Source organism: Protopterus annectens, chromosome 2.part2 (genome assembly GCF_019279795.1).
Source record: "Protopterus annectens isolate FY-2018-M chromosome 2.part2, PAN1.0, whole genome shotgun sequence".
Classification (NCBI taxonomy): Eukaryota; Metazoa; Chordata; order Ceratodontiformes; family Protopteridae; genus Protopterus; species Protopterus annectens.
Window position 1 is genome coordinate 383,344,722 of NC_056730.1, and position 12,212 is coordinate 383,356,933.

The 12,212-nt window shown below is 36.8% G+C and overlaps 1 protein-coding gene across 1 annotated transcript in view; it reads right to left on the reverse strand.

Moving 5' to 3' along the window:
* LOC122795939 (chondroitin sulfate proteoglycan 4-like) overlaps nt 1–12,212 on the reverse strand; it is a 923,439-nt gene that overhangs the window by 334,877 nt on the left and 576,350 nt on the right. The gene's annotated exons all lie outside the window — the stretch shown is intronic.

The window sequence follows — 12,212 nt, forward strand, 5'->3', positions numbered from 1 at the left end:
ACTGCATATAATATTTATAACACACATAGTTAATCAAATGCCAGCAAATAAATAATTACTTATATATCTATACTATATATATACTATGCTATAAACATTACATACTATCTACCACTATTTAAACTATTCTATAATGAACATTAAAATGAATAAAATAAATATGCTATATCACAACATGTATTTAATAGATATTGAATCATTTAAACCTGGTTCATGCACGGCATCTGTATATAGTTGCCACCAGGTTTCCTTAAATAACAAATGTTCTTTAAAGTTACCACCCCTGTTATTTGTCTTAACACAATCTACAATACCAAATTTAAAAGAATGAGTCAAGTCGTTTTTACTGACATGCCTATACAATGCATTATTCTCATTTCTTGTTTTTATACTATACAAATGGGAATATATCCTTTTACTAAACTTTTGCTCAGTTTTCCCTATGTAGAAACTTGGGCATCTTTCACATTTAGCTAAATATACCACCCCCTTAGTATTACAGTTACCTGATCTAAATCTTATGGTAGTATTATTAACATTATTCAATTTAATTTTTTCTTCTTCCATAATATTCTTGCACTGACGACACATACCACATTTTTTGGTGTGTTCACCTTCACTGAATTTATTGTCTATTCTTCTCTCCAACAACTTCTTCAAGTTGTTCCCCATTTTGTAAACAAAAGATGGTGTGCTACCCAATATATGTATTATACTGTCGTCTGCTTGAATAATACTCCAATTGTTAATGATAATGTGTTTTATTTTAGCTACATGTGGACCATACTCTAAAACACATACCCTTCCAATATTTGTCTCTAATGGACCTGTTTTCAACTCTACTTTGTTGTTAGTTGTGCCGTAAACACATTCTCCTAAAAGGGGTTTATACTTAATACCCCATTCTTTAATCAAACTTGCTGAAACTTTATTTAATATTGCACAGTCATAACCTCTACTCTTAAAAAGGTCCGTAATAAACGAAACTTCATCCAACATATCATTAAAATTCGAAGTCATTCTTATAGCTCTAATAATCTGTCCTTTAACAATATTACCAAACATTCTCCTAGGATGATTACTCGAAAATTCCAAATAATTATTAGAGAATGTGTTTTTTCAATACAGTTTAGACTCAAACCGGTTATTGCCTTTGAACACAAAAGTGTCCAAATAAGCCAAACCATTAGAGTCACTAGTTGAAGTAAATTTCAAAAAATCACTACTAGCATGAATATATGTAAGAAATTCGTCCAATAAAGTCTTGGTGCCTTCCCATAAAATATAAATATCGTCCAAATACCTAGAGTAATATTTAATATGTTTGTAATATTTACTAGGGAAAATCGTTCTTTCTTCCCAATCTAGCATAACTAGATTGGCAAATATGGGAGCACATGATGCTCCCATAGCCACCCCTCGTATTTGTTTGAAAAATTCTCCTTCATATTCAATATAATTATGTTCTAGCACCAATGACATTAATTCCATAATCAAACATATATTGTCCCAAGATAGGCCACTTATTTTCTTACACTATTCAAAAATGCTTCCAAACCAGAAGTTTTTGGTATGCAACTAAACAAGTCAACAATGTCCACAGTGACAAACACAAGATCTTGATTCCATGTATTTGTAGGGTATTTTCTTAAAAATTCCCACGAATCTTTAACCATATGAGGTACAATATTATAAATATGCTTCAATTGTTGGTCAATTATAACACCCATGGGAAAGATCTTTGAGTAACTTCCCGAAATAATAGGTCTAAATGGAGGGTCTATGGTGTTCTTATGAGTTTTAGGAATACCAAAAATCCTAGCCAACAACGGATATTCCACTTTAATAAATCCGTGTATTTCGTCTGAAATTCTGTGATCTATCAGAAATTCTTCAACATAATAATCAATCTGCCTGTATGAAGTCTGAATCTCATTACGAGATACTATCTGATAATTATCTACATTATACAAAATATCATAAATCTTGTCTGAATATACATTGCTGTCATAGATAACTATTCCCCCTCCCTTGTCGGGTTTCATTACACGTACTGTTTCACTCTGTCGTAATTCTTCTAATAATTCTATCTCTTCCATGGTCAAATTAGAGTTCAATTTACTAATAGAAGTCTTATTGAATAACTTATATATATGTCTAGTTACTACTCTATCAAAGACCGCCACCGTAGGATGTGTAGGCGGAATAAATTTACTTTTCTTTTTTAGTGTCTTGCACTGTCCTAAATTGCTTTGAGATGTGGTCAACTTTTCAACACCATCCTTAAATAGAATGGCTAAATTTAATTTCCGTGTATACTTCTTAAATTCTATCAGCGTATCCACTAATTTAGGTTTTGCAGTGGGAATAAACTTTAATCCTTTAGACAATAATTTAAAATGTGTTTTGTCGATATCCATATCTGTATAATTATAGAGGCACAGCAAAATAAACAGAGGCACAGCAAAATAATGGGTATAGTTCCCCATACTAAAGGGGTGGCGTAAGCCACAAAACTATGGGCTAGGCTTGTAAATGCCCTCGGGCAGATAGCCTAGTATGAACCTATGAACCTATGAACCTATAAATGTTGAAATTTTGATAAGAAAAGACATTCCCAACTCTCTGGAACAAATACGTTATATTTAAATTTAACGCTCTAAAATTTCAGCTTTTTATTTGAATTGTTTGCTTGCCAAGACCTGAGGGGTTTTCAGTGTGGATTTTCGATTCTGGTGTTAAGAGTAATTGTGAAAACAGGCAGACATTTTACTGGCTACCTTGAGCATTAATTATTTTTATTTATTTATTTGACATTTGTTGACCGGGTTAGTCCAACTGAGCTGAAGTCCCTTTTTAGTGAAGGCCCGGGGAGAAAAGCTCCACACAGAAAAAAGTAACAGAAAATACACCCCTGGGATCACTTCATTGGCTCTGCTTGACAGAGGATCAGTTAATTAATCAATGGGGTGGTGAAAGCCGACACACTCTAGCTAGGCTTATAAATGCCCTCGGGCAGATAGCCTAGTACCTACCTATGAACACTTATAATTTCAAAAAAAAAATTACAAGAATTACAACAAAAATTAGAATGAATATACTGAGCAAAAATACATGGTTAACAAATCAGAGAGTATATACATTATTACGTCAATAAAATCAAGCTGTCCAGTCCTATCTGAGAATAAGTCTTGCATACTTCAGTAAAGATGTGCAGTACAAACGCTGTAAATAAAGGGATAACACATTAGTTGCAGAGTATTAATGAAGCAAAAGAAAGGGGGATTGGTAAGACTGAGGTGATGAGTACTGGGTGATCCTTTAAGGGGGGGGTAGTTACAGTGGCAGATCCTTATCCTGTTTAGATAGTTTTTAGTAGCAGTTTTGAATTTAAGAGGGTGTCTAATGTCTAAGGGAAGTTTGTTCCAGGACTGGGGTGGGGAGTAACTGCACAGGTTTTGTCCTATTTTTGTTTTAGGCTTGTAGATTTGGAGAAGGTTTTGTTTGGAGCTTTACAGGGATTTTGGAAGGGATTAGAACAGTGGTGCACAATCATTTTGTGGGGAGGGCCACTACACAAATTCTTAATGCATCTGCGGGCCACCTCAAAACATAGTAAGTCATTACGAGTTAACAACAGGTACAGGTGACTGGCATTTTTACTTAAGACAGCAGTCATGAAATTACCTGTTTTATACATCAACTTTGCGTTTAACTTTATTCTGACTTGCAGCTATGACTTATTACAAAATCTTGCAGAAAGTTACTACTGTTTACAGACTACAAGTTATAAACAACAAAGAATAGTTACTTCAGCAGCTAAAATTAGAGATGTGAGCAACTGCAGTCAATTAGGTAAGTAAGCACATGCTGCAACGTTTGCATGACTGCAGTAAGGGCAAAGCATTTTTTTACTTTTTAAAAACTTTTTTGGTTACTCTCTGGGGGCCGGATGGTGTTGCGTCGAGGGCTGGATTTGTCCCCGGGGCTGGACGTTGTGCACCACTGGAGTAGAGAGACAACTGAGGTGATGTTGGGACAGAAAGAGGGCAAATACAATACAGAATGAATTATTTGAAGTTGAGTGAGAAGCAGCCGGTGAGGAAATTCTAGCCAATAAAATTTATTTGGAGCAAGACAGTGGTGTGAGTGGGTAGGAATGCTCTGCTGTGAATCTTACAACTTTATTGTAGGTGGATTCAAGTTTTGTTAGAAGAGTGGTTTGAATGATAGTAATGATTTGTGAGCTATAGAACAGGGTGGGTAGGAGGGAGGCATGGGATAGTGAGATTTTAGCTTTATTGGATAAACATTTTTGTTCCTGTAAAGGAGTCCAAGTTTTTACTTGGTTTTCTTAATGTTGCGGAGGACATGCAGATCAAATGAGATGGTCATCACTGATGACTCCTAATAGTTTGATGTGTGATTCAACAGATATAGGGGTGTTATTGAGGAATGAGATAGAAAAGGAGGATTTAAGATGGTTCATATTTTTGAGGATGAAAAGTAGAAGCTTAGTTTTTTTGGGGGGATTTAGAATAAGCTGATTCTTAGTGAACCAACTTACGATGGATAAGAAGGAAGTCTGTGTCAGTGTATTGAGGTCAGAGATGGAATCCGATATGGTGGTAACTATGGAGTTGTCTGTGTTTTGCACTAGTGATGACTGAGGACATGAGGTATATAGCAGATTGGTAAAGATATTAAACAGTAATAGGCCAAGGACTGATCCTTGGGATATACCCATCTTAACAGGCAGAGCTAGAGAGGTAGCAGAGAGCCATTTGACAGATTGGAGTCAGTAACTAGTGAACCAGGAAATAGTGGAAGTAGAGAAGTTTAGTTCAGAGAGTTTGTGCATGAGAAGAGGGTAGGGAACTGTGTCAAATGCCTTTGAGAGATCTAGAAATAGGCATGAGACCAGTTTATTATGGTCTCTGGCTTGGGATATGGTGTTTATGAAGGAAATAAGAGCAGTAGAGGTGCTATGTTTAGATTGAAAGCCATGTTAAGTGGAAGCAAGTAGATTCCCTTGTAGGAGAAGGTGAAGGATTTGTTTGTGTACACATTTTGCAAGAATTTTAGAGTGAGGGTATAGAATTGCAATGGGACTGAAGTTGGCAAGTTCAGAGGAATTACCTCCCTTGTGGATGGGCAAGGTATAGAAATGTTTCCAGATAGCAGGTACTTTGGATTCAGTAATGGACCAGTTAAATAAGACTGGAGAAGAGGAGTTCTAGAGAGTTAGCAGCTTTCGGGAGAAAGAGAGGTGGTAGCTTATCAATGGAGGGGGGTCAAGGTAGTGAGAAAGCTGGAAAGGAGTTGGAGGAAGTGGGTAGGTTGGGGGGGTTTAGCATTTGGGTTGGGGTTGGTTTGAAGTGTCAACATTGCTGATAGTATCTAGGAAACAGGACTTGAATTTAGTGGCAGTTTCTAGTGGAGAGTTATTAGGACATGGTCGGGGGGGGGGGGGTTCCAGGATGAAGAATTTGGTTGATGGTGTGCCGGAATTTCTGTGGTTTAGTAAAATATGGATAGGGAGGGTTATTACAGAAGTTCATTTTGTCATTATAGATGGATTTCTTAGTAAGGTTGTGAAGTTCTTTATAGTGTTGGAAGTGGGTAGGGAGATTAGTTTTGGACCAGATCTTTCAAGCTTTGTCTCTGTTTTTCATTAATGAGTGGGTGAAGAGTGTAAGCCAAGTGGATACAATAGATTTTACTCTTACTGTACATGAAGGGGGCAAGGGAGGTGAGAAAGTTAAGGAACATTGAATTGAATTTTTGAACGGCATCGTCCAGGGGTAGGTGTTTAAGGAAGCTCCAGTTGATAGCTGAGAGATGGCTATTAAGTATATCAGAGTCAAAGTTGGACATTTTGCGACAGATTATGAACTTGTGTGATCTAGTATGATGTGGAGAGAATTTAAGGACTTTGACTGGGCAGTCGTCACTGACAGCGCCAGGCAGTGTTTCAGGGAAGTGATATTTAAGGGGATGAGAGACTAGAATCCAGTCAAGAACGGAAGTAGAATTTGATGGTTTGTTGGTTTGGATAGGAGTACAGATTAATTGGGAGAAACACTGTAAATTAATATAGGAGTTAGGAACATCTGAGAAGAGGGATAACCACCAATTTATGTTGACATCACCCAAGATGATAGTATAATTTGGTAAGTAATGAGTGAGCCAGTAGAGAATATTTTCTAGCACAGGGATATTGTCACCGGGGGGTATGTAAATTGTAACTATAGTGAAAACATTGTGAGCACTGATTTTGCAGTTAGCAATTAGTAGTTCAGCTAGTGAGGCAGAGGGGATGGGGATAGGTGGGGGGGTAACTGTGAGGTGGCTGGAAAGCATAATAGCAGCCCCTCCACCTGTTTTGTGGGTTCAATTAAGTCTTAAGATGCTGTAGCCAGAGGGTAGGATGTCATTGTAAGGAATGTGGGGTTTCAGCCAAGTTTCACAAAGCTAATCAGGTTTCACAGAATTAAGAATTAGTTCACAAAGGCACTCTAGCCATATAGAAAACCAAGTAGGAAGGACTGACAGAAAAGGCTTACAATTCTGAAACACTTCTGGTGGAAAAGACAGCCAGGAAGAATAAGACATTTCCAGAACAAAAATTTCAGGTATGCCATAGCAATTGGTTAAAAAAAGGATTAGCTAACTTCTCTAACATTAAATTGCAAGTATCAATTATTTAAGATATGCAAACATTACTAATATTCCAAATTGCTTTACCAGACATTTAAATTTCAGAATGCCTTCACATTACCCATTCAGAAAGCCAAGTTGAACAAGTCTAGACTTATTCTTACATCTCCCTTTGTCTCAGATTCCACAAATAACTGCTCTCCTGTCAGTAGACATTGTTAACCACACAATGAAAATCACATGCCCCATGAAGAAAACTTCAGTCTATCCCAAACTGGTGTCTGATCTTACACCCCTGTGTAATGACTCTAGAAAACAAGGCACCCAAATATCACTTATGGGTTTTAGAAACAACAAAAGCATAAATTATATATTGCTATACAGTACTGCCATGCTGCTAAATATTAATGGTACTCAAAATCTCCACCACTGCCTTATGGAAAAACATAAGGCTTTTATGAACTCCTTAAGGAGGGTAGGTCCAGGTGTCTTATTTATGCTTTAGAGTAAAGGCACACTTCAGACTTCTAATGTAAAACAAAATCTCTTTGCAACAATGAGAAGAAGAAAGATCTTACACTCAGAATGAAGAGCATTCAAAAACCAGAGTTGGACCTGCTACAGCTGGGGAGATCTAAGAAATACACTTAGAGAGTATTTGACATACTCACATTTTCTGTCCTGACCAGTGAGAATGGTAATTCTACTGCTGGGCAAAATCCCTTGTAAACCACTCCTGTACCAAATCTGGAAAAGCTACTTTTGTAGCTGCTAAGATGCCTTGTTGAGCTAGATACTGCTTATGAAAAAAATGCAGAAATGTGGGCTTTCCAATAATTCTGCTTATCTTTAGCCCAGATAGATTATCATTACATCCCCACCTGCTGATAACATGTAAGGTGATTAATATCCCCACTTACTGATTATCGCTAATACAGCTGTTATCACCATGTAAGGTGATTAATATCCCAGCTACTGATATCACTAATACAGCTGCTACCACCATGTAAGGTGATTAATATCCCACCTACTGATATCATTAATACAGCTGTTATTGTCATATAAGGTGATTAATATCCCACCTACTGATTATCACTAATACAGCTGTTATCACTATGTAAGGTGATTAATATCCCACCTGCTGATTATCACTAATACACCTGTTATTATCACGTTAGGTGATTAATATCCCACCTATTGATTATCACTAATACAGCTGTTATTACCATGTAAGGTGAATAATATCCCACCTACTGATTATCACTAATACAGCTGTTATCACTATGTAAGGCGATTAATATCCCACCTACTGATTATCGCTAATACAGCTGCTATCACTATGTAAGGTGATTAATATCCCAGCTACTGATATCACTACTACAGCTGCTACCACCATGTAAGGTGATTAATATCCCACCTACTGATTATCACCAATACAGCTGTTATTGTCAGGTTAGGTGATTAATATCCCACCTACTGATTATCACTAATACAGCTGTTATCACCATGTAAGGTGATTAATATCCCACCCACTGATTATCACTAATACAAATGTTATTGTCATGCAAGGTGATTAATATCCCACCTACTGATTATTACTAATACAGTTTTTATCACCATGTAAGGTGACTAATATCCCACCTATTGATTATCATTAATACAGCTGTTATTGCCGCGTAAGGTGATTAATATCCCACCTACTGATTATCAGTAATACAGCTGTTATTGTCATATAAGACGATTAATATCCCACCTACTAATTATCACTAATACAGCTGTTATCACCATGTAAGGTGATTAATATCCCACCTACTGATTATCACTAATACAGCTGTTATTGTCATGTTAGGTGATTAATATCCCACCTACTGGTTATCACTAATACAGCTGTTATCACCATGTAAGGCGATTAGTATCCCACCTACTGATTATCACTAATACAGCTGTTATCACCATGTAAGTTGATTAATATCCCACCTACTGATTATCACTAATACAGCTGTTATTGTCACGTAAGGTGATTAATATCCCACCTACTGATCATCACTAATACAGCTGTTATCACCATGTAAGTTGATTAATATCCCACCTACTGATTATCACTAATACAGCTGTTATTGTCACGTAAGGTGATTAATATCCCACCTACTGATTATCACTAATACAGCTGTTATCACCATGTAAGTTGATTAATATCCCACCTACTGATCATCACTAATACAGCTGTTATCACCATGTAAGGTGATTAATATCCCACCTACTGATTATCACTAATACAGCTGTTATCACCATGTAAGTTGATTAATATCCCACCTACTGATTATCACTAATACAGCTGTTATTGTCACGTAAGGTGATTAATATCCCACCTACTGATTATCACTAATACAGCTGTTATCACCATGTAAGTTGATTAATATCCCACCTACTGATTATCACTAATACAGCTGTTATCTCCATGTAAGGTGATTAATACCCCACCTACTGATCATCACTAATACAGCTGTTATCACCATGTAAGGTGATTAATATCCCACCTACTGATTATCACTAATACAGCTGTTATCACCATGTAAGGTGATTAATATCCCACCTACTGATCATCACTAATACAGCTGTTATCACCATGTAAGATGATTAATATCCCACCTACTGATTATCACCAATACAGCTGTTATCACCATGTAAGGTGATTAATATCCCACCTATTGATTATCATTAATACAGCTGTTATTGCCACGTAATGTGATTAATATCCCACTTACTGATTATCACTAATACAGCTATCACCATGTAAGGTGACTAATATCCCACCTATTGATTAACATTAATACAGTTGTTATTGCCACGTAAGGTGATGAATATCCCACCTACTGATTATCACTAATACAGCTGTTATCACCATGTAAGGTGATTAATATCCCACCTACTGATTATCACTAATAAAGCTGTTATCACCATGTAAGGTGATTAATATCCCACCTACTGATTATCACTAACACAGCTATCACCATGTAAGGTGACTAATATCCCACCTATTGATTAACATTAATACAGTTGTTATTGCCACGTAAGGTGATGAATATCCCACCTACTGATTATCACTAATACAGCTGTTATTGTCATGTTAGGTGATTAATATCCCACCTACTGGTTATCACTAATACAGCTGTTATCACCATGTAAGGCGATTAGTATCCCACCTACTGATTATCACTAATACAGCTGTTATCACCATGTAAGTTGATTAATATCCCACCTACTGATTATCACTAATACAGCTGTTATCACCATGTAAGTTGATTAATATCCCACCTACTGATTATCACTAATACAGCTGTTATTGTCATGTAAGGTGATTAATATCCCACCTACTGATTATCACTAATACAGCTGTTATCACCATGTAAGGTGATTAATATCCCACCTACTGATTATCACTAATACAGCTGTTATCACTATGTAAGGTGATTAATATTCCACCTACTGATTATCACTAATACAGCTGTTATCATCATGTAAGGTGATTAATATCCCACTTACTGATTATCACTAATACAGCTGTTATCGCCATGTAAGGTGATTAATATCCCACACTGATTGTCATTAATACAGCTGTTATTACCACGTAAGGTGATTAATATCCCACCTACTGATTATCATTAATACTTCTGCTACCACCATGTAAGGCAATTACAGGAAAACGTGTATTTTCTTCTTTTCTCCCAATTTCTACAAACAAAGAGCTGTCAGTTTTGCCTTTGTCTCCAATACTGATTCCAGTAGGATGACCGACACTAAAACAGTCTCCCAGAAGAACAGAGGCAAACATATTGCTTGTACTTTATAACCCTATAAGATATTTTATAAGCAACTAAGAAAACAAAATAAATCACAGCTCTACCTTGATAAAAGCACAACTGCAACAAACTTACAAAAAAATTGTCTCAATAAGCCAAGGGAATCGTGGGATACTATAAATATTCTAATAAAACCAGGCAATAAAACACAACCAGAATCCAACTACTCCATTAATACCAAATTTAATAACCGTTCATAACAGCTGCCCTTTCTGCAGCATAGCAACACAACAGCCATATATCTGATACTGTTACTATAACTAATACCACCTCTGTATTTTCTGTATTTCTAGTTTTCACTCCACTAAATCAAACCAACTACTCTAGTAGCTACAAACCACCCTGATAAATATATCAAAAATAGGTGTAGATGCTTTAACTACAGAGGGATTGAAATTACAAATGTACATTTTAAGTTTTTTGAATGGGGGTTTACCTTTGTCCCTACAAAGTAGAAAGTAAGTGCACAGAAGTGGAAGACTGAGATGGAAGAAGCAGTGGCTGAGGTACGAACTGTGAGAGGACATAGTAAAATGTCTGCATAGTTACTGCCAGTAAAAATGACCTAGGACAGGGAGTGGACTTGGTTTGAATAATTTTTCATATTTATGAAAATGTATTCTGCGTTGAAGCCAGGTCAAGGGGGCGTTGAGTTTGGGAAAAACTAAATGATGCAATCATGCACCACCTGTAGCCATGTGGCACTTACTCTGTAGTTAAATTGAAGTGCCCTTTGGACACCTAAGCTATGTTAGATGAGACACACAAGCTAGAGAAGTAGCATCACAGCAATACCAAATCAGTAGAAGACATCAGAGATCATAGGGGGTTACTAGGCTAACAGCCCTGGGGCCCTTCCATGAATAGCCAAGAGTTTATAGATTTTTAACTATATTAAATTTGGTGAAGTCTACGAGGACAGCAGATAAGCACAGGGTAGGGTCAAGCTGAAGAGGATTAGAAGCCACCTTTAGGACTGAACAAAAGCTAGGGGAAGCAGTAACAGAAAATACCCAATGGAAACAGGAATCTTGCCAAGAATATATGGTTTGGCAAACCAGCCTGGGAGTGATCCTTTTTACTCTTCAGGTGTTTAAGGAAGGACTCTGCTTCAAACATAAAAACGTCTTAAACATGGATATCTCAGTGTGGGATCCATAAAAATAATCTAATGTGGGCTAATGATGTAGACTAAAAGGTACAAGCTAAGTGGGTGAATAAGGTTATTGTATCAGCATTAATATGCTACAGTTATAAGGATGAAGACCACAATACAAAATATCAAACAGTCTAACAGAGAAAGAAGGAAATGCTTCATCTGTGGGCAGGAAGGAAATTGGTCTGGAAAGTGTTTAACTTTTGTATAGGAAAGTAGTGATGACATCTGAGATAGTTAACACAGATGGATAGGGCTCTGAGCTGTTAATGAGCTGCTTCCTGTAGCCAAGGGTACAGGGTTTGATTCCTTTCACCTCCATTTGTCTACTGTGCAACTCCTGAGTAAGTTGCTTAACCAGACTGAGGTCCTGAGTCACCCCTGAAAGGGACACTTGTGTCCAGTGGATTACCAGGTTAACAAATGTACACAAAAATTTAAAAAGCTGAGATGCAGCCAGTGCAACTCCCCATTCTGAAGTCAAATATTTTATCACAGCTCACATTATCAGACCTTGGTAAATCTGTTAACTGCAC